The sequence below is a fragment of the Cherax quadricarinatus genome, unplaced genomic scaffold (genome assembly GCF_038502225.1).
Source record: "Cherax quadricarinatus isolate ZL_2023a unplaced genomic scaffold, ASM3850222v1 Contig386, whole genome shotgun sequence".
In the NCBI taxonomy this organism is placed as follows: domain Eukaryota; kingdom Metazoa; phylum Arthropoda; class Malacostraca; order Decapoda; family Parastacidae; genus Cherax; species Cherax quadricarinatus.
In genome coordinates, this window is record NW_027195412.1 from 128,554 (window position 1) to 154,244 (window position 25,691).

The 25,691-nt window shown below is 39.2% G+C and overlaps 1 protein-coding gene across 2 annotated transcripts in view; it reads right to left on the reverse strand.

Moving 5' to 3' along the window:
- LOC128700939 (zinc finger protein 84-like) overlaps positions 1-21,457 on the reverse strand; it is a 50,708-nt gene extending 29,251 nt beyond the window's left edge. The window contains exon 1 of one of the 2 annotated variants that reach the window (XM_053794427.2): positions 21,413-21,457. The gene's annotated coding sequence lies outside the window, so the exon portion shown is untranslated. The remainder of the gene's footprint in view (positions 1-21,412) is intronic. The other variant, XM_053794428.2, reaches the window with a different exon arrangement.
- Between the last annotated feature and the right edge of the window lie 4,234 nt (positions 21,458-25,691).

Below are 25,691 nucleotides of genomic sequence, written 5' to 3' on the forward strand. Positions count from 1 at the left end.
ATTCCACTGTACTAGTCGACAAAAATCATACCTATTTCGCTAGAACTCCATTTTTTCTATTGAATGAGTACAAGAAACCACCCATTTACCGATTTTAACTATACAATACAGTGGTCAGAATTTAGCAATTTTGCCAATTTCACACAAAATTCAAAAGATGCCAATTTCCAAATAGGGCCCAGAATAAACACGAAAGACATTCCTGGCACTAAAATAATGTTTCCTCTGTTCATTAGTCACGTCCCAACGCCCCTCTTACATTCTTTTGCTTTCCATTTTGAATTTTTCTCACAAAAAATAGAAGATTTACTGTTATGCAGACTACTGCATTAGTGTAGAACTGGTATAAATAATATTGGTGCACTTGTGAAAGAATATTGGACTCACCAGTTGACGTGTATTGGACGCTTAGCATGATTTGTTTACTTTTGAACTTTGGTAAAAACCGAACATTTCTGCTATTTTGAGCTCAATTTTAAGGTACTTTTCATTGCAAAACCAGTCAAAATCATCTCAATTTCTGTAACATGTCTTCCATTCTATCAAATGAGACCAGGAAAACTAGAATACAACAATAAATACCATATGAAAATACAGTGCAAAGTCCCTGTTTTAATCCAAAAACATGGTCAAAGTTTTTTTTTTCTCATTACGCACTGTGTGCTGCAGGATTTTTTCTATACTGCACACACTGACCACATAAACCCATTCTTTCATATGTAGGCCTACCAGCTTTATCTCACTAGATTTGAAGGCGCTAGAATTTATGAGTATTAGTACGCCAAGGACCCTGGAACGTAAGCTGTACTAGTACGGCCGAAACCCTGAAAGGGTTAGAAGAAGTATCTCCAGGTGAATAACCTACCCCTGCAAGCCCTTCTCTTCCTGAAAAATGCACCTGCTCACCCACCAAACCTCAAAGATGACGTGATCGAAGAGCTCAAGCTTATAAAGGTTCTCTACTTTCCACCCAACACCACCCGTATCCTGCAGCCCACGGACCAGCAGGTGATTTCTAATTTCAAGAAGCTATTAGCCAAGCACCTGTTCCACCGCTGCTTTGATGTGACAGAGAGCACAATCTTGACCCTTCAAGAGCTCTGGAAGGACCACTATAACATCATGATATGCCTCAAAATTATAAATGTGGCCTGGTAGGGTGTTACAATGAGGACCTTGACCTCTGCGTGGAAGAAGCTGTGGCCTGAGGTTGTGTCCAAAAAGGACTTGGAAGGATTCATACCCGAAGCAGCAGTGGTGGAGGAGATTGTGTCCCTTGGAAAGGTCATGGGCATGGAGGTGGATGAAGATGTGAACGATCTCATCAAGGAGCATTCCAAGGAGCTGATGACAGAGGAGATAGATGAACTACATATGCAGCATCATCAGGAGGTTTTGCAGGGCATTCATACCGCGGAGGTGCATGATGTGGAAGAGTTTATCTCTACAAGTGAGATAAAGGAAATGTTGGGAATCTGGGAGAGATTTTCAGACTTTATTGAAAAGAAACACCCAGAGAAAGCATCAAGCGGTCGTGCATTGGAGCTAAGTATTAATTTAGTATTAATTTAGTCATTCTACGCTGAATGTTTTCTAACGAATTTATGTCCATTCTGTAATATGGAGACCAGAATTGAGCTGCATAATCTAGGTGAGGCCTTACTAATAATGTATAAAGCTGCAGTATGACCTCTGGACTTCTGTTGCTTACACTTCTTGATATAAATCCCAGTAATCTATTTGCCTTATTACGTAAGGCAAATAGATTACTGGGATTTATATCAAGAAGTGTAAGCAACAGAAGTCCAGAGGTCATACTGCAGCTTTATACATCATTAGTAAGGCCTCACCTAGATTATGCAGCTCAATTCTGGTCTCCATATTACAGAATGGACATAAATTCGTTAGAAAACATTCAGCGTAGGATGACTAAATTAATACATAGCATTAGAAATCTTCCTTATGAAGAAAGATTGAAGACTCTTAAGTTACACTCACTTGTTAGACGAAGAATGAGGGGAGACCTGATCGAAGTGTATAAGTGGAAGATAGGTATTAATAAAGGGGATATTAACAAGGTCTTGAGGATGTCTCTCCAAGAGAGAACCCGCAGTAATGGATTTAAATTAGATAAGTTTAGATTTAGAAAGGACATAGGAAAGTATTGGTTTGGAAATAGGGTAGTTGATGAGTGGAACAGTCTACCTAGTTGGGTTATTGAGGCTAGGACTTTGGGTAGTTTCAAATTTAGATTGGATAAGCACATGAGTGGGAGGGGTTGGATTTGAGTGGGACTTGCACATCGGAGCTTGTTTCTTGGGTGGCATTGAAAATTGGGTTGGGCAAATGTTTTGTTAGTGGGATGAATTGTAAAGGACCTGCCTAGTATGGGCCAACAGGCCTGCTGCAGTGTTCCTCCTTTCTTATGTTCTTATGTTCTTATAACTCATTTACGAAACATTCTGAAACAAAGGAAGAATCAAACCTCCTTGGACAGTTTTTTATTGAAATGCCCTGCAGATCAAAGTGTAAAAAGCATGGAGAAAAAGCCAAAAATCAGTGAATAGTGAAGTGAGATAAAAATAAAAATTGTAGGAGTTAAGTTCAGTGATAAAGTGTAGCATTAAGAGTGTAGCAATTAAGTGTAGCTTTAAGAGTGTAGCAATTAAGTGTAGCATTAAGAGTGTAGCAATTAAGTTAAGCGATTAAGCAATAGAAAAAGGACGAACCGAAATGAATGAAATGAAAATAGTGATCTAATGCAGTTAACCTCACAGACTCCATTTTCTCTTATACTAACACCTCTTAAGGGAAAGCATTGGAAGACGTTTTTATAGAGGGAGGAAGAATACTCGCAACCACTCTCCTCTGCCGCCGTCATCACTAGCCACAAATACAATGACATTTTATTCATTCTAGAATGTATATCAGGTTTCTACGTTATTTACATTGTTTATTATGTCATTTTAGATTAACTATAATGGATAAATAAGCTGTAAAGTTGGCTTTAGCATCATACCGAAGTAAATTTTGTTGTACCTCCTGAGAGCAGGAATTCCACTGGAATGTATTAATAACATTTCATTTAATTTAAATGAAGAACATTGCCTAAGCATACGAACAAATCAGGATACGAACGAGGTCACAGAACAGATTAAATTCGTAAGCCAAAGTTCCTCTGTACAATACATTCATTAATTATCTTAACCCCTTGACTGTCGCAACCCCCAATCCTGAAGTGTCTCCTGGTGTCGCAAAATTTCAAACAAAAAAAAATATTATTTTTTCTTATGAAATGATAGAGAATCTTTTCCCAATTGTAATGACACCAAAAACACGAAATTTGATGGAAAACTGAAGGAATTACGCTCTCGCAAAGTTAGAGACCTCGGGGATATTTACAAATCGGTGATTTCGCACACTTTGAGCCCTCTTTTCGGCTAATTCCATTGTTCCAGTCGACCAAACTCATAGCTATTTCTTTAGAACTCCATTTTTTTCTATCGACTGAGTACAAGAAACTGCCCACTTACCGATTTCAACTACCAATAACATGGTCAGAAATTTGCAATTTGGCCAATTTCACGAAAATTAAAAAATATGACAATTTCAAAATTATGTCCAGAATGAACAATGCAGACATTCCTGGCTCTAAAATAACATTTTATTTGTTCATCAGTTACGTCTCCAAGCCCCTCTGATATTACTCTTGCTTTCTATTTTGAATTTTTATGCAAACAAAAAATAGAAGATTTACTGTTATGCAGACTACTGCAATACTGTAATAATTGTATAAATAACATCAACCCATTCATGACTGCATATTAGAATGGCTAGTTGGACATTTATTGGACAATGGCATCATTTGTTTACTTTTCAACATCGGCAAAAATCAAACATTTCCCCTACTTTGAGCTCCATTTCCAGGTTCTTTTTATAGTAAAATCAATCAAAATCACCTCAATTTCTATAATATGTCTTCCATTCTATCAAATGAGACCAAGAAAACGAGAATACAACCATAAATACCATACGAAAACAGACCACAAATTCGGCATTTTAATTAAAAAAAACGGTCGGAGTTTTTTTTTCCTCATTATGCACTGCATGCTCCAGGATTTTTTTATATGGTGCACACTGACCACACAGACCCATTCTCTCACATGTGGGCCTACCAGCTTTCTCCTGCTTGATTTGAAGCCACTAGACTTTATGAGTATATATACGTCAAACACGGTACCTCATAAGACGCATATATACGACCTCGATAGTCAAAGGGCTAAATTATTTGTAGTCTTAACCCTTTCAGGGTGCCCAGGCCCTCTCCCAGACTTGTTCTCAGGGTCACCCAAATTTCAAAAAAAAAAATTATTTTTTCTTATGAAAAGATAGAGAATCTTTACCTGATCATAATGACACCAAAAGTATGAAATTTGATGGAAAACTTATGGAATTATGTTCTTGCAAAGTTAGCGGTCTCAACGATGTTTACGCATCGGCGATTTTGCCCACTTTGAGCCCTATTTTCGGCCAATTCCAGTGTACTAGTCGACAAAAATCATAACTATTTCGCTAGAACTCCATTTTTTCTATCGAATGAGTACAAGAACCACCCATTTACCGATTTCAACTATCCAATACAGTGGTCAGAATTTAGCAATTTTGCCAATTTCACATAAATTTCAAAAGATGCCAATTTCCAAATAGGGTCCAGAATAAACAAGAAAGACATTCCTGGCACTAAAATAACATTTCCTCTGTTAATTAGTCACGTCCCCACGCCCCTCTTACATTCTTTTGCATTCCACTTTGAATTTTTTATTCTCACAAAAAATAGAAGATTTTCTGTTATGCAGACTACTGCCTTAGTGTAGAAATGGTATGAATAATATCGGCGCACTTGTGAAAGAATATTAGACTCACCAGTTGACGTGTATTGGACGCTTAGCATGATTTGTTTACTTTTGAACTTTGGTAAAAATCGAACATTTCTGCTACTTTGAGCTCAATTTCAAGGTACTTTTCCTTGCAAAACCAGTCAAAATCATCTCAATTTCTGTAACATGTCTTCCATTCTATAAAATAAGACCAGGAAACTAGAATACAACAATAAATACCATACGAAAAAACAGTGCAAAGTCGCTGATTTTAATCCAAAAACACGGTCAAATTTTTTTTTATTCTCATTACGCACTGTGTGCTGCACGATTTTCTTATACTGCGCACACTGACCACATAGACCCATTCTTTCATAAGTAGGCCTACCAGCTTTCTTTCACTAGATTTGAGGAGCGCTAGAATTTAGGCGTACTAGTACGTCAAAAACCCTGGTGCGTAAGCCGTACTAGTACATCTGAAACCCTGAAAGGGTTAATGTAGGGTGAGAGGCAACTAAACGAGATAAAACGAATAAAGGAGAAAGAGAATAAGAGGACAGAGAGGCGGCGTATGTAAACCAGACACACACATCTGGTTTTGGTTCATACACGTTGGTATTGTACCATAATACCAACACTCTACATTATGTACACATTGTCTCCACGTTGATACAGTATAATAAATAAAGAGGAACACTCCCATTCACATGTAGCACTATTTATATGAGAAATGACGCTCTGAGTGAAGGCATATGAAAGAAATAATTTTCTACAGTTACCCCCAGCAATATTATAGTGTACATATTTTCTCTGATGTTGGACTAGAAAAAACTTTATACTTGCCATCACACCTATAAGTCGCCTAGCTCCAGCTTCTCATATTTACGTTAATTTACTCTACTGTGGGGTGCATTTATCATGTTTATATGTTATGTAGCATGTTTATTATGTAATTTTGAAAAACATATCATATATGGATTAATGGAAATATCTATATTAACCATTTCGCTGTCGGTGCCGTATAAATACGTCTTACGAGCTACTGCTGGTGATGTTTACCTGGAGTTTACCTGGAAAGAGTTCCGGGGATCAACGCCCCCGCGGCCCGGTCTGTGACCAGGCCTCCTGGTGGATCAGAGCCTGATCAACCAGGCTGTTACTGCTGGCTGCACGCAAACCAACGTACGAGCCACAGCCCGGCTGGTCAGGAACCGACTTTAGGTGCTTGTCCAGTGCCAGCTTGAAGACTGCCAGGGGTCTGTTGGTAATCCCCCTTATGTATGCTGGGAGGCAGTTGAACAGTCTCAGGCCCCTGACACTTATCATATGGTCTCTTAACGTGCTAGTGACACCCCTGTTTTTCATTGGGGGGATGTTGCATCGTCTGCCAAGTCTTTTGCTTTCGTAGTGAGTGATTTTCGTGTGCAAGTTCGGTACTAGTCCCTCTAGGATTTTCCAGGTGTATATAATTATGTATCTCTCTCGCCTGCATTCCAGGGAATACAGGTTTAGGAACCTCAAGCGCTCCCAGTAATTGAGGTGTTTTATCTCCATTATGCGTGCCGTGAAGGTTCTCTGTACATTTTCTAGGTCAGCAATTTCACCTGCCTTGAAAGGTGCTGTTAGTGTGCAGCAATATTCCAGCCTAGATAGAACAAGTGACCTGAAGAGTGTCATCATGGGTTTGGCCTCCCTAGTTTTGAAGGTTCTCATTGTCCATCCTGTCATTTTTCTAGCAGATGCGATTGATACAATGTTATGGTCCTTGAAGGTGACATCCTCCGACATGATCACTCCCAGGTCTTTGACGTTGGTGTTTCGCTCTATTTTGTGGCCAGAATTTGTTTTGTACTCTGATGAAGATTTAATTTCTTCGTGTTTACCATATTTGAGTAATTGAAATTTCTCATCTTTGAAATTCATATTGTTTTCTGCAGCCCACTGAAAGATTTGGTTCATGTCCGCCTGGAGCCTTGCAGTGTCTGCAATGGAAGACACTGTCATGCAGATTCGGGTCTCATCTGCAAAGGAAGACACGGTGCTGTGGCTGACATCCTTGTCTATGTCGGATATGAGGATGAGGAACGAGATGGGAGCGAGTACTGTGCCTTGTGGAACAGAGTTTTTCACTGTAGCTGCCTCGGACTTTACTCTGTTTACGCCTACTCTCTGTGTTCTGTTAGTGAGGAAATTATAGATCCATCGACCGACTTTTCCTGTTATTCCTTTAGCATGCATTTTGTGCGCTATTACGCCATGGTCACACTTGTCGAAGGCTTTTGGAAAGTCTGTATATATTACATCTGCATTCTTTTTGTCTTCTAGTGCATCTAGGACCTTGTTGTAGTGATCCAATAGTTGAGACAGACAGGAGTGACCTGGTCTAAACCCATGTTGCCCTGGGTTGTGTAACTGATGGGTTTCTAGATGGGTGGTGATCTTGCTTCTTAGGACCCTTTCAAAGATTTTTATGATATGGGATGTTAGTGCTATCGGTCTGTAGTTCTCTGCTGTTGCTTTACTGCCCCCTTTGTGGAGTGGGACTATGTCTGTTGGTTTTAGTAACTGCGGGACAACCCCCATGTCCATGCTGCCTCTCCACAGGATGGAAAAGGCTCGTGATAGGGGCTTCTTGCAGTTCTTGATGAACACGGAGTTCCATGAGTCTGGCCCTGGGGCAGAGTGCATGGGCATGTCATTTATCGCCTGTTTGAAGTCATTTGGCGTCAGGATAACATCGGATAGGCTTGTGTTAACCAAATTCTGTGGCTCTCTCATAAAAAATTAATTTTGATCTTCGACTCTCAGTCTGGTTAGCGGCTTGCTAAAAACTGAGTCATACTGGGACTTGAGTAGCTCACTCATTTCCTTGCTGTCATCTGTGTAGGACCCATCTTGTTTAAGTAGGGGCCCAATACTGGACGTTGTTCTCGACTTTGATTTGGCATAGGAGAAGAAATACTTTGGGTTTCTTTCGATTTCATTTATGGCTTTTAGTTCTTCCCGCAATTCCTGACTCCTATAAGATTCCTTTAGCTTAAGTTCGATGCTTGCTATTTCTCTGACCAGTGTCTCCGTAAGCATTTCAGATATATTGACCTCTTTTAGCCGCTCTGTTATTCTTTTCCGTCGCCTGTAAAGGGAGCGCCTGTCTCTTTCTATTTTACATCTACTCCTCCTTTTTCTTAGAGGAATAAGCCTTGTGCATACATCGAGTGCCACCAAGTTAATCTGTTCTAGGTATAAGTTGGGGTCTGTGTTGCTTAGTATATCTTCCCAGCTTATATCGGTTAGAACTTGGTTTACTTGGTCCCACTTTATGTTTTTGTTATTGAAGTTGAATTTGGTGAATGCTCCCTCGTGACTAATCTCATTATGTCGGTCTGGGGCTCCATGCATACATGTCTGAACCTCAATTATGTTGTGATCTGAGTATATTGTTTTTGATATGGTGACATTTCTTATCAGATCATCATTGTTAGTGAAGATGAGGTCTAGTGTATTCTCCAGTCTAGTAGGCTCTATTATTTGCTGGTTTAAATTGAATTTTGTGCAGAGATTTAAAAGCTCGTGTGAGTGTGAGTTTTCATCAGTGCTGCCTCATGGTGTTATTACTGTAACAATATTATTTGCTATATTCATCCATTTTAGGTGCCTTAAGTTGAAATCCCCCAGGAGCAAGATGTTGGGTGCAGGAGCTGGAAGATTTTCCAAACAGTGGTCAATTTTTAACAGCTGTTCCTGGAATTGCTGGGATGTTGCATCCGGAGGCTTGTAGACTACCACAATGACTAGGTTTTGGTTCTCGACCTTTACTGCTAAAACTTCCACTACATCATTTGAGGCATTAAGCAGTTCTGTAATACTTGAGGAAATTAAAACTGTATCAGGGTACACGACAAATTCTAAACATACCACATCTACTAGGAAAATGATAGGATGGATAATGAGAACTTTCAAAACTAGAGAAGCCAAGCCCACGATGATTCTCTTCAAATCGCTCATTCTCTCTAGGCTGGAATACTGCTGTGCCCTAACTGTCCTCTTCAGGGCAGGGGAAATTACTGACTTGGAGAGTGTACAAAGCACTTTCACAGCACACATAAGGTACCTAAATTACTGGGAATGGTTCAAGGCCCTCAATCTCTATTCCCTGAAGCACAGGCAAGAGAGATACATAATAATATATACATGGAAAATCCTAGAGGGATTAGTACCAAACTTGCACACAAAAATCACTCCCTATGAAAGCAAAAACTCTGCAGGAGATGCAACATACCCCCAATGAAAAGTGGGTGCACCACGAGTACACAAAGAGACAACACAATAAGTGTCCTGGGCCCAAAACTGTTCAACTGCCTCCCAGCATACATAAGGGGAATTACCAAGAGACCCCTGGCTCTCTTCAAGAAGGCACTAGACAGGCACCTACAGTCAGTATCTGATTAGCGGGGCTGTGGTTCGTACATCAGTTTGTGCGTGGCCAGCAGTAACAGCCAGGTTGATCAGACCCTGATCCACCATGAGGCTTGGTCTCAGACTGAGCTGCAGGGGTGTTGACCTGTGAAACCCTTTCCAGGTAAACTCCAGGTAAACCCCAAAATTCTAGTGGCTTTAAATCTAGCAGGAGAAAGCTGGTAGACCTACATGTGAGAGAATGGGTCTGCGTTGTCAGTGTGCAAAGAATGAAAAAAATGCTGCAGTACGCAGTGCATAATAAGAAAAAAAAATTCCTACCATGCTTTTGGATTAAACTGCCGAATATGAGGTGTATTTTTGTATGGTATTTACAGTTTTATTCTCGTTTTCTTGGTCTCAGTTGATAGAATGAAAGATATATTACAGAAACAGAGACGATTTTGATTGGTTTCATGATGAAAAGTACCTTGAAATTGAACTAAAAAATAGCAGAAATGTTCGATTTTTGCTGATGTTCAAGTTGGCGAAATCACCGATGCTTATACATCGCCGAAACTGCTAACTTTGTGAGAGTGTAATTCCATATGTTTTCCATCAAATTTCATACTTTTGGTGTCATTACCATCAGGAAATGATTCTCTATCACTTAATGGGAATTTTTTTTTTTAAATTCATCGACACTGCTAGAGTGCTTAGGATCAGGGGCCTCGACAGTGAAAGGGTTAACATAATATATGACATTTAATTCACCCAAGAGATTACAGTGGACCCTCAATTTTCATGAGTCTCTATTTTCATTAATTTCGATTATCGGCAACTTTTATCATCAAAATAAAGCCTCTATTTTGTGATATTCCTCAAAATCCGGCAGTGGTACAAAACATGTCCCAGTGGCCCTGCGCACACAAAGCCTCCTACACACCATTCACGGTCAGTCCAGCACTGTTTCTCAGAGAGTGGCCATCACCCCACAAGTTCATACGTAATAATCCAGTGTTTTTTGTGCTTGCAACTGCTAAATAAGCCACCATGGGCCCAAAAAAAGCTCCTAGTGCCAGCCCTTTGGTAAAGAAGGTGAGAAATATGATAGAATTCAAGAAATCGTAGCAAAGTACCAAAGTGGAGGAAGAAGAGAGAGGGGACAATGTGACTTCTTCAGTGATTCAGTGACTCTACGATATGTATGATACTAAAGCAGCAGGAGTCGATAGAGGCTATTGTGCCAGCCAGTAATAAAGTGTAGCATTAACAGTGTAACAAGTAAGTTAAGTGATTAAGCGACAGAAAAAGGACAACACAAAACTAACTCATCCAATGTTGTTGGAGGTATATAGTGCCACTGACAACACCGCCACCTCTGCTGCCGCCTCCGCCACCACTAATATGTATGGCTTTTGCTGTCAGTGGCCATTATAAACCCAACAACAACAACAACACAACAGCCACTCTTCACATATGTAAATACATATTTTATTCATTCTAGAGTATATACAGTGGAACCTCAGCTTACGAATTTAATCCGTTCTGTGACCTTGTTCGTATCCTGATTTGTTCATATGTTGAGTAAACTTTCCTCTTTTAAATTAATTGAAATGCAATTAATCCGTTCCAGCCTCTCAGGAAGCATGACAAAATAATGCTAATATCAACTCTACGGCTTAGTTATCTATCACAGTTCATCTAATATGACATAATAAACAATATTAATAACAGAGAAACACGATATATATACTCTAGAATGAATAAAATAGGCCACAATATGGTAAGTGATGGCAATGCCGGCAGTGGCAGAAAGCATCCGCCGTTTACTCTCCCACTCTAGTATCTTCCCAGTCCATAACCCCCACACCTAGCTTGTGTTTATCTATGAATAGTGGTGAGGTTGTCACATATGTAACCACAAGGGTGGTCAAGACAGATGTATGTATATACAGTGGACCCTCGCTTAACGAATGCATTGCATAATGTTAAAACCGCTTAACGAAGCGTTTGAGCATCAAAATTTTGCCCCGCCTAACGACAAAAAACTCGCCTAACGTGACTCATCAGTGACGCATCCCACATGTGGCCTGAGCACGCCTCAGCTGCCCCATGGGTGCCAGTGTTTACAAGCCAGCTACTGCGATCGCATCTACGCATACATTCGGTACATTTCACCTTATCCTAGTGTTTTTAGTGCTTGTAACTGCAAAACAAGTCACCATTGGCCCCAAGAAAGCTTCTAGTGCCAACCCTGTTGTAAAAAGGGTGAGAATTAGTATGGAAATTAAGTTGATAATTGCAAAGTACGAAAGTGGTGTGCGTGTCTCGGAGCTGGCCAGGTTGTATACCAAACCCCAATCAAACATCGCTACTATCTTGGCCAATAAAACGGCAATCAAGGAAGCTGTTCTTGCAAAAGTTGCAAGTTTGTTTTTGAAACAGAGATCGTAAGTGGCAAAAGATGTTGAGAGGCTGTTATTGGTGTGGATAAACAAAAAACAGATATCAGGAGATAGAATCTCTCAAGCGATCATATGTGAAAAGGCTAGGAAGTTGCTTGACGATTTAATTACAAAAATGCCTGCAACTAGTGGTGATGCAAGTGAATTTAAGGCTACCAAAGCTTGGTTTGAGAGATTTAAGAATCGTAGTGGCATACATAGTGTGATAAGGCATGGTGAGGCTGCCGGTTTGGGCCAAAAAGCAGCTGAAAAAATCTGTGCAAGAATTCAAGGAGTACATAGACAGTGAAGAACTGAAACCTGAACAAGTGTTTAATTGTGATGAAACAGGCCTGTTTTAGAAGAAAATGCCAAACAGGACCTACATTACTCAGGAGGAAAAAGCACTCCCAGGACATAAGCCTATGAAAGACAGGCTTACTCTTTTGTAATGTGGCAATGCTAGGGGTGATTGCAAAGTGAAGCCTTTATTGGTGTATCACTCTGAAACTCCCAGAGTGTTCAGGAAAAACAATGTCCTCAAGGCTAATTTGTGTGCTGTGAAGGGCAAACAGTAAGGCATGGGTCACTAGGGACTTTTTCTATGACTGGTTTCACCATGTGTCTGCCCCAATTGTGAAAAATTACCTCCTGGAAAATAAACTGGACCTTAAGTGCCTCCTGGTATTAGACAATGCTCCTGGTCATCCTTCAGACTTGGCAGAGGAAATTTCGGGGGACATGAGCTTCATCAAGGTCAAATTTTTGCCTCCTAATACCACTCCTCTCCTCCAGCCCATGGACCAGCAGGTCATTTCAAACTTCAAAAAACTCTACACAAAAGCTATGTTTCAAAAGTGCTTTGAAGTGACCTCAGATACTCGACTGACCCTAAGAGAGTTTTGGAAAGATCACTTTAGTATCCTCAGTTGTGTAAACCTTATAGGTAAGGCTTGGGAGGGAGTGACTAAGAGGACCTTGAACTCTGCTTGGAAAAAATTGTGGCCAGAATGTGTAGAAGAGAGGGATTTTGAAGGGTTTGGGGCTAACCCTGAGAAGCCTATGCCAGTTGTGGAATCCATTGTGGCATTAGGAAAGTCCTTGGGGTTGGAGGTTAGTGAGGAGGATGTGGAAGAGTTGGTGGAGGATGACAATGAAGAACTAACCACTGATGAGCTACAAGAGCATCTGCAACAGCAAGAGGCCATTCCTGAAGAAACTGCTTCAGAGGAGGGGAGAGAGAAATTGAAGAAGTTGCCTACTTCAAAGACTAAGGAAATGTGTGCAAAGTGGATTGAACTGCAAACCTTTATGGATGAAAATCACCCTGACACAGCTACTGCAAGCTATTGCAATGTTGTGGCCCATTTTAGGAAAATCTTAAAAAGGAATGCGAGGTACAGAGCTTTATGGTCAGAAAATTAATCTATGGGGAAAATTAATTCAGCTAACAATAATTTCGGCTAAGGATGAGCTCTCAGGAACGGATTAATATCATTAAGCGAGGGTCTACTGTATAGGTGAAGACATGATCACTGTGGCCACAGTGGTGGAGGTGGTGGTGGCCAGCTGCCTCACTCTATGCTGCTGCCTTCTTCGTTTCTCTAGCTTTTTGCATAGTTTCTAATCGCTCCTTGAGCTTCTTGCTGATGGTACGCGAATACTGTCTCTTTGGGTGAGGCACTGTGTAAGAAATTTGTACAATATAAGACAAAATTACGCATCCCAAGGGTCTGCTGCGATCACTCAGAGTGACACACCTCCTCTTCTTCTTCACCCTTGGTTCACACTGAGACAACCGTGGTCTAGAAGTACCTACAGCCATCCAATTTGCATCTTGAAGCATCTAGCACAAAAATATGAAAAAAAAAAATACGACTAATGTCTAAAAATGACAACATATTGTTATTATTATTACTATTATATTGTATTATAATTATTACATTATATATTATTATTACTGTTATAGTTATTATTATTATTCTTAGTATATACGTATTATAATTATTAATAATACATGCGTATTATAATAATAATAGTAATAATATTATTATTATTTTTATTATTATTATTATTACTATTATTATTATTATTATTATTATTATTATTATTATTAATTTAGGGAACTGAAACACAGATCCAATTCCCTAGATCAAGAGCCCCTTACCACGTACATAATAATAATAATAATAATAATAATAATAATAATAATAATAATAATAATAATAATACAATATAATAGTAATAATAATAATAATAATAATAATAATAATAATAATAATAATAATAATAACAATACAATATAAAAATAATAATAATAACAAAAATAATAATAATTATAATAACAGTAAGGAGAAACTTCAAAAGGCTGCCAGCAGTTGATGCCACCATCAGTAAAACATTGGTAACCACTGCTAGTACACTTTTTCATCTGTCTAGACTTAGTAGTCTATAAGTATTAGGTTAAGTCTGCCAGAAATGCCTCGGCATAATAGTGGCTTTCTTTGCTCCAATTATATTATGATATGTAAACACACATTGTAACCTTTGCAAAGAAATAAATAGTTTATTTATTTATTTATTTAAGGAACCTCCTTGAGGGGGAAGTTCACATCCAGAAATTTCCTTTGTATCCAGAATAAAAAAATCGACTGAACGACAGTTTGTATCCTGAAAAATTTGCATGGTGGGGTGTTCATAAGCCGAGGTTCCACTTTATCATATTTCTATGTTATTAATATTGTTCATTGTCATATTAGATGAATTGTGATAGATAAATAAGCTGAAGACTTGATATTAGTCATTTTGTCGTGTCTCCAAACAATAAACTCGCCTCCTTCTCCTCTTCTCCCTGTCTTCCATACACCAACAAGTCTTCAAAAAGGTGTGATGTTATTATTGCTTTATATTGATTTGTCATTCTTTTCTGTATGTGAATCTGTATTTGATCTCTAAAAAATGTATTTTTTGTTAACCCCTTGACTGTCGCAACCCCCAATCCTGAGGTGTCTCAAAATTCTGGTGTTGCAAAATTTCACAAAAAAAAAAAAAAAAAACTTAGGAAATGATAGAGAATTTTTTCCCAATTGTAATGACACCAAAAAAATTAAATTTGATGGAAAACTGACGGAATTATGCTCTCGCGAAGTTAGCGACCTCGGCGATATTTACAAATCAGCAATTTCGCCCACTTTGAGCCCTCTTTTCGGCTAATTCCATTGTTCCAGTCGACCAAACTCATAGGTATTTCTTTAGAACTCCATTTTTTCTATCGATTGAGTACAAGAAACTGCCCATTTACCAATTTCAACTACCCAATAACATGGTCAGAAATTTGCAATTTGGCCAATTTCACGAAAATTAAAAATATGACAATTTCAAAATAAGGTTCAGAATGAACAGTGCAGACATTCCTGGCTCTAAAACAACATTTTCTTTGTTCATAAGTCACGTCTCCAGGCCCCTCTGATATTACTCTTGCATTATTTTGAATTTTTATTCAAACAAAAAATAGAAGATTTACTGTTATGCAGACTACTGCAATACTGTAATAATTGTATAAATAACATCAACCCATTCATGACTGCATATTAGAATGGCTAGTTGGACATTTATTGGACAATGATATCATTTGTTTACTTTTGAACACCGGAAAAAATCAAACATTTCCCCTACTTTGAGCTCCATTTCCAGGTCCTTTTTATAGTAAAATCAATCAAAATCACCTCTATATCTATAATATGTTTTCCATTCTATCAAATGAGACCAAAAAAACGAGAATGCAACCATAAGTACTATACGAAACTAGATCACAAAGTCGGCATTTTAATTAAAAAAAACGGTCGGAGTTTTTTTTTTCTCATTATGCACTGCGTGCTCCAGGATTTTTTTTATATGGTGCACACTGACCAAACAGACCCATTCTCTCACATGTAGGCCTACCAGCTTTCTCCTGCTTGATTTGAAGCAGCCAGAATTTATGAGTATATATATGTCAAACACAGTACCTCGTAAGACTTATATATACGATCGAAACAGCCAAAGGGTTAATACTTTTGGGTATCTAGAACAGATTAATTGGATTTACATTATTTCTCATGGGGAAAAGGGTTTCTATTTTCGTGAATTTTGACTTTCGGCAGACTCTCTGGAACGGATTAATCATGAAATTAGAGGGTCCACTGTATTATTATTAGTAGCATGCTGCCAAGAGTAGAGAAACTCTTAGTGATTTTAATGTGTACCTGCATGCCAGCACAGTGTACAAGTATATTTAGGTACAGGTATACATAGGTATAATTATCAGATATATTAGATGAATTGTGATAGATATTAGATGAATTGTGATAGATAAACAAGCCGAAGAGTTGATTTTAGTCACATTCATTTTGTCCTGTCTCCAAACAATAAACTCACCTCCTTCTCCCCTCCTCTCTGTCTTCCATACACCAACAAGAGTCTTCAAAAAGGTGTGATGTTATTATTGCTTTATAATGATTTGTCATTCTTTTCTTTATGTAAATCTATATTTGATCTCAAAAAAATGTATTTTTTGTTAATACTTTTGAGTGTCTGGAACAGATTAATTGGACTTACATTATTTCTCACGTGGAAAAGGGTTTCGATTTTCGTGAATTTCGACCTTCGACAGACTCTCTGGTACGGATTAATCACAAAAACAGAGAGTCCACTGTATTAGTATTATTATTAGTATGGTGTAAGAGTAGAGAGACTCTTAGTGATTTTAATGTGTACCTGCATGCCAGCACAGTGTGTAAGTATATTTAGGTACAGGTACACATAGGTATAATTATCAGAGTACATATAAAATATGCAATAACTTTAAAACACTTGAAATTCTGGAAAGTTTCCAGAGATAATAGAGAGATGTGCTCACAGAGAGTGTAAACAAACTGGCTGGGGCGCAACATATTAAAAAGACGGGGGTTCCGTATAGCGAGTTTTGGTCATAATTTGAAATCACTGTACAGTGGACCCCCGCATACCGTACGCATCGCATACCGTACAATCCGCATACCGGACGCTTTGATCGCAAAAATTTGGCCTCGCATAACGCCCAAAAACCCGCTCACCGTCCTTCGTCCGAGACGCGTCCAATGTGCGGCCTGAGCCAGCCTCATATGTTCCGCCGGTGGCATTGTTTACCAGCCAGCCTCCGCGGTAACATCCAAGCATACAATCAGAATATTTCGTATTATTACAGTGTTTTCGGTGCTTTATCTGGAAAATAAGTGACCATGGACCCTAAGAAAGCTTCTAGTGCCAACCCTACAGCAATAAGGGTGAGAATTCCAATAGAAATGAAGAAAGAGATCATTGATAAGTATGAAAGTGGAGTGTGTGTCTCTGAGCTGGTCAGGTTGTACAAGAAACCCAAATCAACCATCTCTACTATTGTGGGCAACAGAAAGGCAATCAAGGAAGCTGTTCTTGCCAAAGGTTCAACTGTGTTTTTGAAACAGAGATCGCAAGTGATGGAAGATGTTGAGAGACTCTTATTGGTGTGGATAAATGAAAAACAGCTAGCAGGAGATAGCGTCTCTCAAGCGATCATAAGCGAAAAGGCTAGGAAGTTGCATGAGGATTTAATTAAAAAAATGCCTGCAACTAGTGATGATGTGAGTGAATTTAAGGCCAGCAAAGGTTGGTTTAAGAGATTTAAGAAGCGTAGTGGCATACATAGTGTGATAAGGCATGGTGAGGCTGCCAGTTCGGACCACAAAGCAGCTGAAAAATATGTGCAGGAATTCAAGGAGTACATAGAAAGTGAAGGACTGAAACCTGAACAAGTGTTTAATTGTGATGAAACAGGCCTGTTTTGGAAGAAAATGCCAAGCAGGACCTACATTACTCAGGAGGAAAAGGCACTCCCAGGACATAAGCCTATGAAAGACAGGCTTACTTTGTTAATGTGTTCCAATGCTAGTGGTGATTGCAAAGTGAAGCCTTTATTAGTGTATCACTCTGAAACTCCCAGACCGTTCAGGCAAAAGAATGTCCTCAAGGAGAATTTGTGTGTCCTGTGGAGGGCAAACAGTAAGGCATGGGTCACTAGGGACTTTTTCTATGACTGGTTACACCATGCATTTGCCCCCAATGTGAAAGATTACCTAACTGAAAAGAAATTAGAACTTAAGTGCCTCCTGGTGTTAGACAATGCCCCTGGTCATCCTACAGACGTGGCAGAGCGACTTTATGGGGACATGAAATTCATTAAGGTGAAGTTTTTGCCTCCTAATACCACTCCTCTCCTGCAGCCCATGGACCAGCAGGTTATTGCAAACTTCAAAAAACTGTACACAAAAGCTCTTTGAAAGGTGCTTTGTAGTGACCTCAGAAACTCAACTGACTCTAAGAGAGTTTTGGAGAGATCACTTTAATATCCTCAATTGTGTAAACCTTATAGGTAAGGCTTGGGAGGGAGTGACTAAGAAGACCTTGAACTCTGTGGCCAGAATGTGTAGACAAAAGGGATTTTGAAGGGTTTGAGGCTAACCCTGAGAGGATTATGCCAGTTGAGGAATCCATTGTGGCACTGGGAAAGTCCTTAGGGTTGGAGGTTAGTGGGGATGATGTGGAAGAGTTGGTGGAGGAGGACAATGAAGAACTAACCACTGATGAGCTGATAGATCAACTTCAACAGCAAGAGGCCAGACCTGAGGAAACTGGTTCAGAGGAGGGGAGAGAGAAATTGAAGAAGTTGCCTACTACAAAGATTAAGGAAATCTGTGCAAAGTGGCTTGAAGTGCAAACCTTCATGGATGAAAATCACCCTCACACAGCTATTGCAAGCCGTGTTGGCAACGTGTACACTGACAATGTTGTGAAACACTTTAGGGAAGTCATAAAGGAACGAGAGGTACAGGCCACTATGGACAGATATGTTGTGCGAAAGAAGTCCAGTGACTCTGAAGCTGGTCCTAGTGGCATTAAAAGAAGAAGGGAAGTAACCCCAGAAAAGGACTCGACACCTCAAGTCTTAATGGAAGGGGATTCCCCTTCTAAACACTAACACACTCTCTCCCCTCCTCCCATCCCATCAATCATCACCAGATCTTCAATAAAAGTAAGTGTCATGTAATTGTGCATGCCTTTTTCAGTTTGTGTGTATTAAAATTAACATTTCATGTGGTAAAATTTTTTTTTTTCCATACTTTGGGTGTCTTGCACGGATTAATTTGATTTCCATTATTTCTTATGGGGAAAATTCATTCGCATACCGAACATTTCGCATAACAACCAGCCCTCTTGCACGGATTAAGGTCGCTATGCGGGGGTCCACTGTATTAGTGGAACGCCGTAAGCTGGAGCCCTACTGTACTTTATCTTGCCTAAAATAACCTACCCAAAACTGAATAAAAGTATACCTAATCTAATCTTTATTACATGATAACTTGCCTTAGAAAGACGAGTAAGCAAACACTGACATATATATTAGAAAACGTTTCAGTCCTGGGATTATGATCCCTTCTAACATATAGAGGTTGAAAAACATTATATGTACAATGGACCCCCGCCTTACAAAAGCATCGCGTTACGTTAAATCTGCCATATGAAGCATTTGAAGGCACAAATTTTGCCCTCGCCTCACGATAAAAAAATTGCCTTACGTGATTCGTCCGGGACGCATCCCACGTGTGGCCTCAGCGCCAGTGTTTACAAGCCTGCCAGTGTGGTCGCAACTACACATACATTCGGCACATTTCACATTATCCCAGTGTTTTTAGTGCTTGTAACTGCAAAATAAGTCACCATTGACCCCAAGAAAGCTTCTAGTGCCATCCCTGTGGTAAAATGGGCAAGAATTAGTATGGAATTGAAAAAAGAGATTAAGGAAATATGTGCAAAGTGGGATGAACTGCAAACTTTTACGGATGTAAATCACCCTGACACAGCTACTGCAAGCCGTGTTGGCAACCTGTACAATGACAATGTTATGGCCCAATTTAAGAAAGTCCTAAAGGAACAGGAGGTACAAAGCTCTATGGACAGATTTGTTGTGAGACAGAGGTCCAGTGACTCTCAAGCTGGTCCTAGTGGCATTAAAAGAAGAAGGGAAGTAACCCCAGAAAAGGACTTGCTACCTCAAGTCCTAATGGAAGGGGATTCCCCTTCTAAACAATAACTTCCACACTCTCCCCTCCTCCCATCCCATCAATCATCACCAGATCTTCAATAAAGGTAAGTGTCATGTATTCTATTCTTAGTAGAGTAATAATTGTGCATGTCTTCTTCAGTTTGTGTGTATTAAAATTAATATTTCATGTGGTAAAATTTTTTTTTTTCATACTTTGGGATGTCAGGAATGGATTAATTTGATTTCCATTATTTCTCATGGGGAAATTTAATTCAGCTAACGATAATTTCGGCTAATGATGAGCTCTCAGGAATGGATTAATATTGTAAGGCGGGGGTCCACTGTAGGTAGAGAGTGAGGTGTGAGGGAGGCATGGTGACTTGAAGAATGCCATGTTGGGATGAGGATGGGTAGATGATGAGATCATGTGACTCCTGTGTTGCTTGGTAGGTGGTGCTTTGCCTGCATGAGTATCATGTATGCTAATGTTTAGGAATTTTATGGTTTTCAATGATACATTCTATTGTGTCGGTGATGGCAATTAGTAAGTCTTCTAGAAAAAAACCATACCATGGGCGGGATTTGAACCCGCAGTCAGAGAGTCTCAAAACTCCAGACCGTCGCGTTTGCAATCGTGTCATTACGATTTCGTGAGTCAAGTCTTCTAGACACTGTTGGCGTCTGAGGTCTGGTTCGGTGAGAATGAGTTGTGCCTCATCCCAGTTCATCAAATGCCCCGTGGTCTCTGTGCAGGACACAGGCGTACCTTAAATTGTTTCTGCTATAATGTCTTTCAACCTCTGTATGTTAGAAGTGATCACTATTAACCTTCAAGTGTAAATAATTGGTACATTTAACTACAAAACAATATAGGCCTATGAGGGGCCTAAATTACTGCCCAGGAAGACAAAAAAAGTTCAAAATACGACCATATATTGTAAAAAATGATCTACACACTGTAAGAAATATATTAGTGACAAATACAAGTTAATACACGAAATATTTATCTCTTGCTAAGACAAATAGGCCTATGCAGGCCTAAATTACTTGCCACTGGAATACATAAGACAAATTAATATAATATAACAGGTAAAATAAGGCTACACATCACCTGAGAGAAAAGGTAATAAAATCTAGGGGGCGAAATTTATATTTTGTAAAAAAAAAAGGTCTATGAAGGCCTAAATAATTCCCCGGGTGGGATACATATCACAAAATTGTATTATAATAGATAATTTAAATGTTACACAACAAATGTAAGAAATATATTAGTGAAATATACAAGACGAAATTTCGTTCATTGGTCTAAGATGTAGGTCTATGAAGGCCTAAATGACTTAGTAGGCTGTCAATAATAACACAAAATACCAACAAATAATGTTATATAAGTGGTAGACAAGAGCAGCTGGAAGAAATATATTGTTGAAAGATACAAGTTGAGGGAACATCAATGTTTATCATCAATAAAACAACAAAACTTAGGTCTATGACGTCATCAATAACTAACATCAATCTTAACATCAATATTTATCACATCATCAATCATCTTGGATCATCATCTCACATAAAACACAAGAAAAAACTAATAAACTCACCTGGTGGATAAACTTGTTGTTGTTGTTGTTGTTTATAGGGCCACTGACAACGTAGGTCGTACCGAACCCGACCTTCCAGTGTCCGGAAGACGATCCAAGACCAAAGTGGACGGATAAGATAAGATTAGATTTCGTTCGGATTTTTAACCCTGGAGGGTTAGCCACCCAGGATAACCCAAGAAAGTCAGTGCGTCATCGAGGACTGTCTAACTTATTTCCATTGGGGTTACCTTAATCTTGTCCCCCAGGATGCGGCCCACACCAGTCGACTAACACACAAGTACCTATTTGCTGCTAGGTGAACACGACAACAGGTGTGAGGAAACGTGTCGAAATGTTTCCACCCGCCGGGAATCGAACCCGGGCCCTCCGTGTGTGAAGCGGGAGCTTTAGCCACCAGGCCACCGGGCCACCAACTGACGGAAACTGACTAGTGGTTCACAATTTTTTTCATCCAAGCCATATTAACTACAGAAAGTTCTCTCCAACCCTTGGAGCTAATGCAAAAATGAAGCTCTCAGAATTATTATTGGGTGTCCCAAATCTACAAAGGTTCTTAATGAGGAAGAAGCTTGGTATTTCTAGTATCAGTGAGAGGATTGTTGAGATTAACACTGTACTCAGTATTAGAATGTTAAGAAATGTATCAGACACTGTCATAATGAATCAGTTGCTAAAAATATTTAAAGCAAACAAACAGGATATTGCAGCACTAAATGAATTCCAAAGGGTGAGGAACAGAGTACAGAGACTTACAAAAGGAGCAAAGGCAAAGCACTATTGCTCAAAAATTGAAGAGTATAAGCATGACCCCAGAAAGCTCTGGCAACAACTAAAACAGTTGGGGTATATCCATAAGCCAGTAGATAGGTCTAACATAGTACTCACTATCGATAATGAGGTATGCCACGAAACATCTAAGGTGGCAAATTGTTTTAATTCCTACTACACATCTGTTGCATCAACACTAGTAAGTAAACTACCAGCTGCATCAAATACCTTTAACACAGACTGATAAGTTTCAAACATACTATACCAACAAAAGGGTAACCCCAAACAGTTGCCAACTAGTAAGTGTATCTCATGACTTTATTCAAAAAGAACTAAGCTGGTTAAACCCAACTAAGAGCACTGGTCCGGATAACATCCCGTCTAAGTTTCTAAAAGATGGTGCTTCTGAACTGTCAATCCCCATTGCTCACATAATAAATTTGTCCATCACCACTAATACCGTACCGGAGGGGTTCAAGGAGGCCAGAGTTACTCCTATCTTCAAGAAAAATAGTAGGTCTGATGTAAGCAACTATAGGCCTGTTAGTATACTCAGTATAATATTCAAAATTCTAGAGAGGGCGGTGTACTGTCAAGTAGTTAAATACCTTAATGACAACAACATTCTCCATAGCTATCAATCAGGCTTTAGAAGATCTTACTCAACCGACACCTCCCTAATTAATCTGTTAATGGGGAACCTCACAGGCATGGTAACCTTAGACCTGCAAAAGGCCTTCGGTACTGTCAACACAATATATTATGTAAGAAACTTCAAGCTATCGGTATAGGTTCTGTAGACTGGTTTAAGTCCTACCTTAGCAATAGGAGACAAATTTTCAAAATCAAGAAAACGGAATCAGAACCCCTGCCGATAGCATGTGGAGTTCCCCAAGGTAGTATTCTAGGTCCCTTATTATTCTTATGTTATGTCAATGACATGCCCATCAGTGTCAAGTGCAAACTCCTACTGTATGCAGAAGACAGTACTCTGTTAGTGCCAGGTAAAGACCCACAAGGTATATCTAATGTTTTAACACTGGAACTGGAGTCCTGCAGCAAATGGTTAGTAGACAACAAACTATCATTACACCTCGGGAAAACTGAATCCATTCTCTTTGGCACGAAACATAAACTGAGAAGGGTAAATAAATTTAATGTCCAGTGTAATGGAGAGCCCATCACTTCAGTTTCCTCAGTTTCCCCTTTGACCCATGCATTTCAGGAGGATTGATAGGGAACAGTGTAGTAAAGAGAACGTATGCCAGACTGAAATTCTTCTATAGACAAGCACAGTGTCTACCTACTGAGGCTCGCAGGACCCTATGTCTAGCCCTTATATACAATGTCATATGGATTACGCTTGCTCTTCATGGTACTCTGCCTTGACAAAAAAAAACTGAAAGATAGACTGCAAATCACCCATAACAAAATGGTAGGATTCATCTTGGGGCTGGGACCAAGAGAACATGTAGGCCAGGATGAATTACGGCAGTTGGATATGTTGAATGTTGAAGACAGAGTAAAACAACTGAAGCTAAATCATATTTATTAAATTGCTCACAAACAGTGTCCAGAATATCTTGCTGTCAATTTTGTCAAGGTTGGGAACCAAAGCAGTCATAGTACTAGGGGGAGAGAGCACAACTTTGTAGTACCCACAGTCATTGGCCAGGCTTCAAACACCTTTTATTGTACAGCAATGAAGGAATGGAACAGACTGCCCGCACATGTCAAAGCCAGTCATAGCATGAACCAGTTCAAGAAGAGTGCCAAAAGGTGTCTGATGAATGTAGCTACAGAAAGGGAGGGGAATGATTTTATTTTTTTAGCTAACACACGTGTAATTTTACCTTATTCCTAGTAATGACCCTCGTATTGTAGATAGTCTTAATGGTATGATAAAAAGACATTATCTCCATTATTGAATAATAATAAGATATTATCACCTTTGTTTTATAATAATAAGATGAAAGGACCCCAATGGAAATAAGTCACTCTGTCTGACTTTTTTGGGTTATCCCAGGTTCTCTACACATATGCTGCTATGTATGATAATTCTATGTGTGTGATGAATGGTTTGAAAAACCGACAAGTTGAAGATTGAGACACTTATGCAACATATGGGAATCTTTATTCAGGAAACGTTTCGCCACACAGTGGCTTCATCAGTCCGATACAAAGTGGAAAGGTGTAAGGAGAGGAGTAGTTTGAGGTAATCAGTCCCTCAGCCTGGAGTCGATGTGTTCAGTCCATCAATCTTGTAGAAGGTACATTCTACAAGATTGATGGACTGAACACATCGACTCCAGGCTGAGGGACTGATTACCTCAAACTACTCCTCTCCTTACACCTTTCTACTTTGTATCGGACTGATGAAGCCACTGTGTGGCGAAACGTTTCCTGAATAAAGATTCCCATATGTTGCATAAGTGTCTCAATCTTCATGATAATCTATATAACTGTATTTGTGTATACCTGAATAAACTTACTTACTTACTTACTTACTTACCAAGGGTCTAGAGATAAATACACATAGATCTAAATGGATTGTGAAAACGTGCTGTTGCATTAAGTTTTATAACCTGCATGAACTGTATCACTGTAGGCAACAAGAGCATTTCACCCCTCCATGGAAGATGTGTTCATTTAATATCACATACCTACAAGTCCCTCCCAAGAAGCTCATTGCTAGTAATCCCTTCCTTAAATCTCTTGTTAGAGCAACTGCTCAAGAAGAAATTTCTCACCTAGCTGGTAGTAATAAGTTATCACATGTTATATACACTGATGGATCTAAACAGGAGTCTTCTGGCAGGGCTGCATCTGCTCTTGTTGCCACCTCCCTAGTTAAGAACCATAATAAATTTGTTGAGTTAGGCATAAGAATTAACAACTGGGCGTCTACACTGCAAACTGAATTGTTTGCAATCCTAATGGCGCTAAAGCTAACCTATGACACTGAGCTTGACTCTATAATCATTACTGATTCTATGTCATCATTGAAGGCTCTTGACTCATATAATGACTCCAACAACATGCTCATTGGAGAAGCCATGCATAGATGCTCAAAAATCCGGGACAAAGGAATTAATGTACAATTGCTATGGATCCAATCACACATTCGATTACTCCTTCATGATAAAGTTGATATGTTAGCCGAGAAGAGTAGCAAGGAGAATGTAGAATATAACTTTGGTATATCTGTGTCTAGCATTAAGGATAATATTAGGAGAGAAGTAAATTCAAATTCAAATTCAAATTCAAATTCAAAGTTTATTCTCTATAAGGATTACAATGCTGAGTTTACAGAATTTGGTTATTGTGTGGTTTACATGTAGTAAAATAATGATTACAGAGTGTACCACTAGAACACCTAGCATGGCTAGGTATTACAGAGTGTACCACTAGAACACCTAGCATGGCTAGGTATTAGAGTGTACCACTAGAACACCTAGCATGGCTAGGCATTTCGGGCAGACTTAGTTTAATTCTTAATTTTAAAATA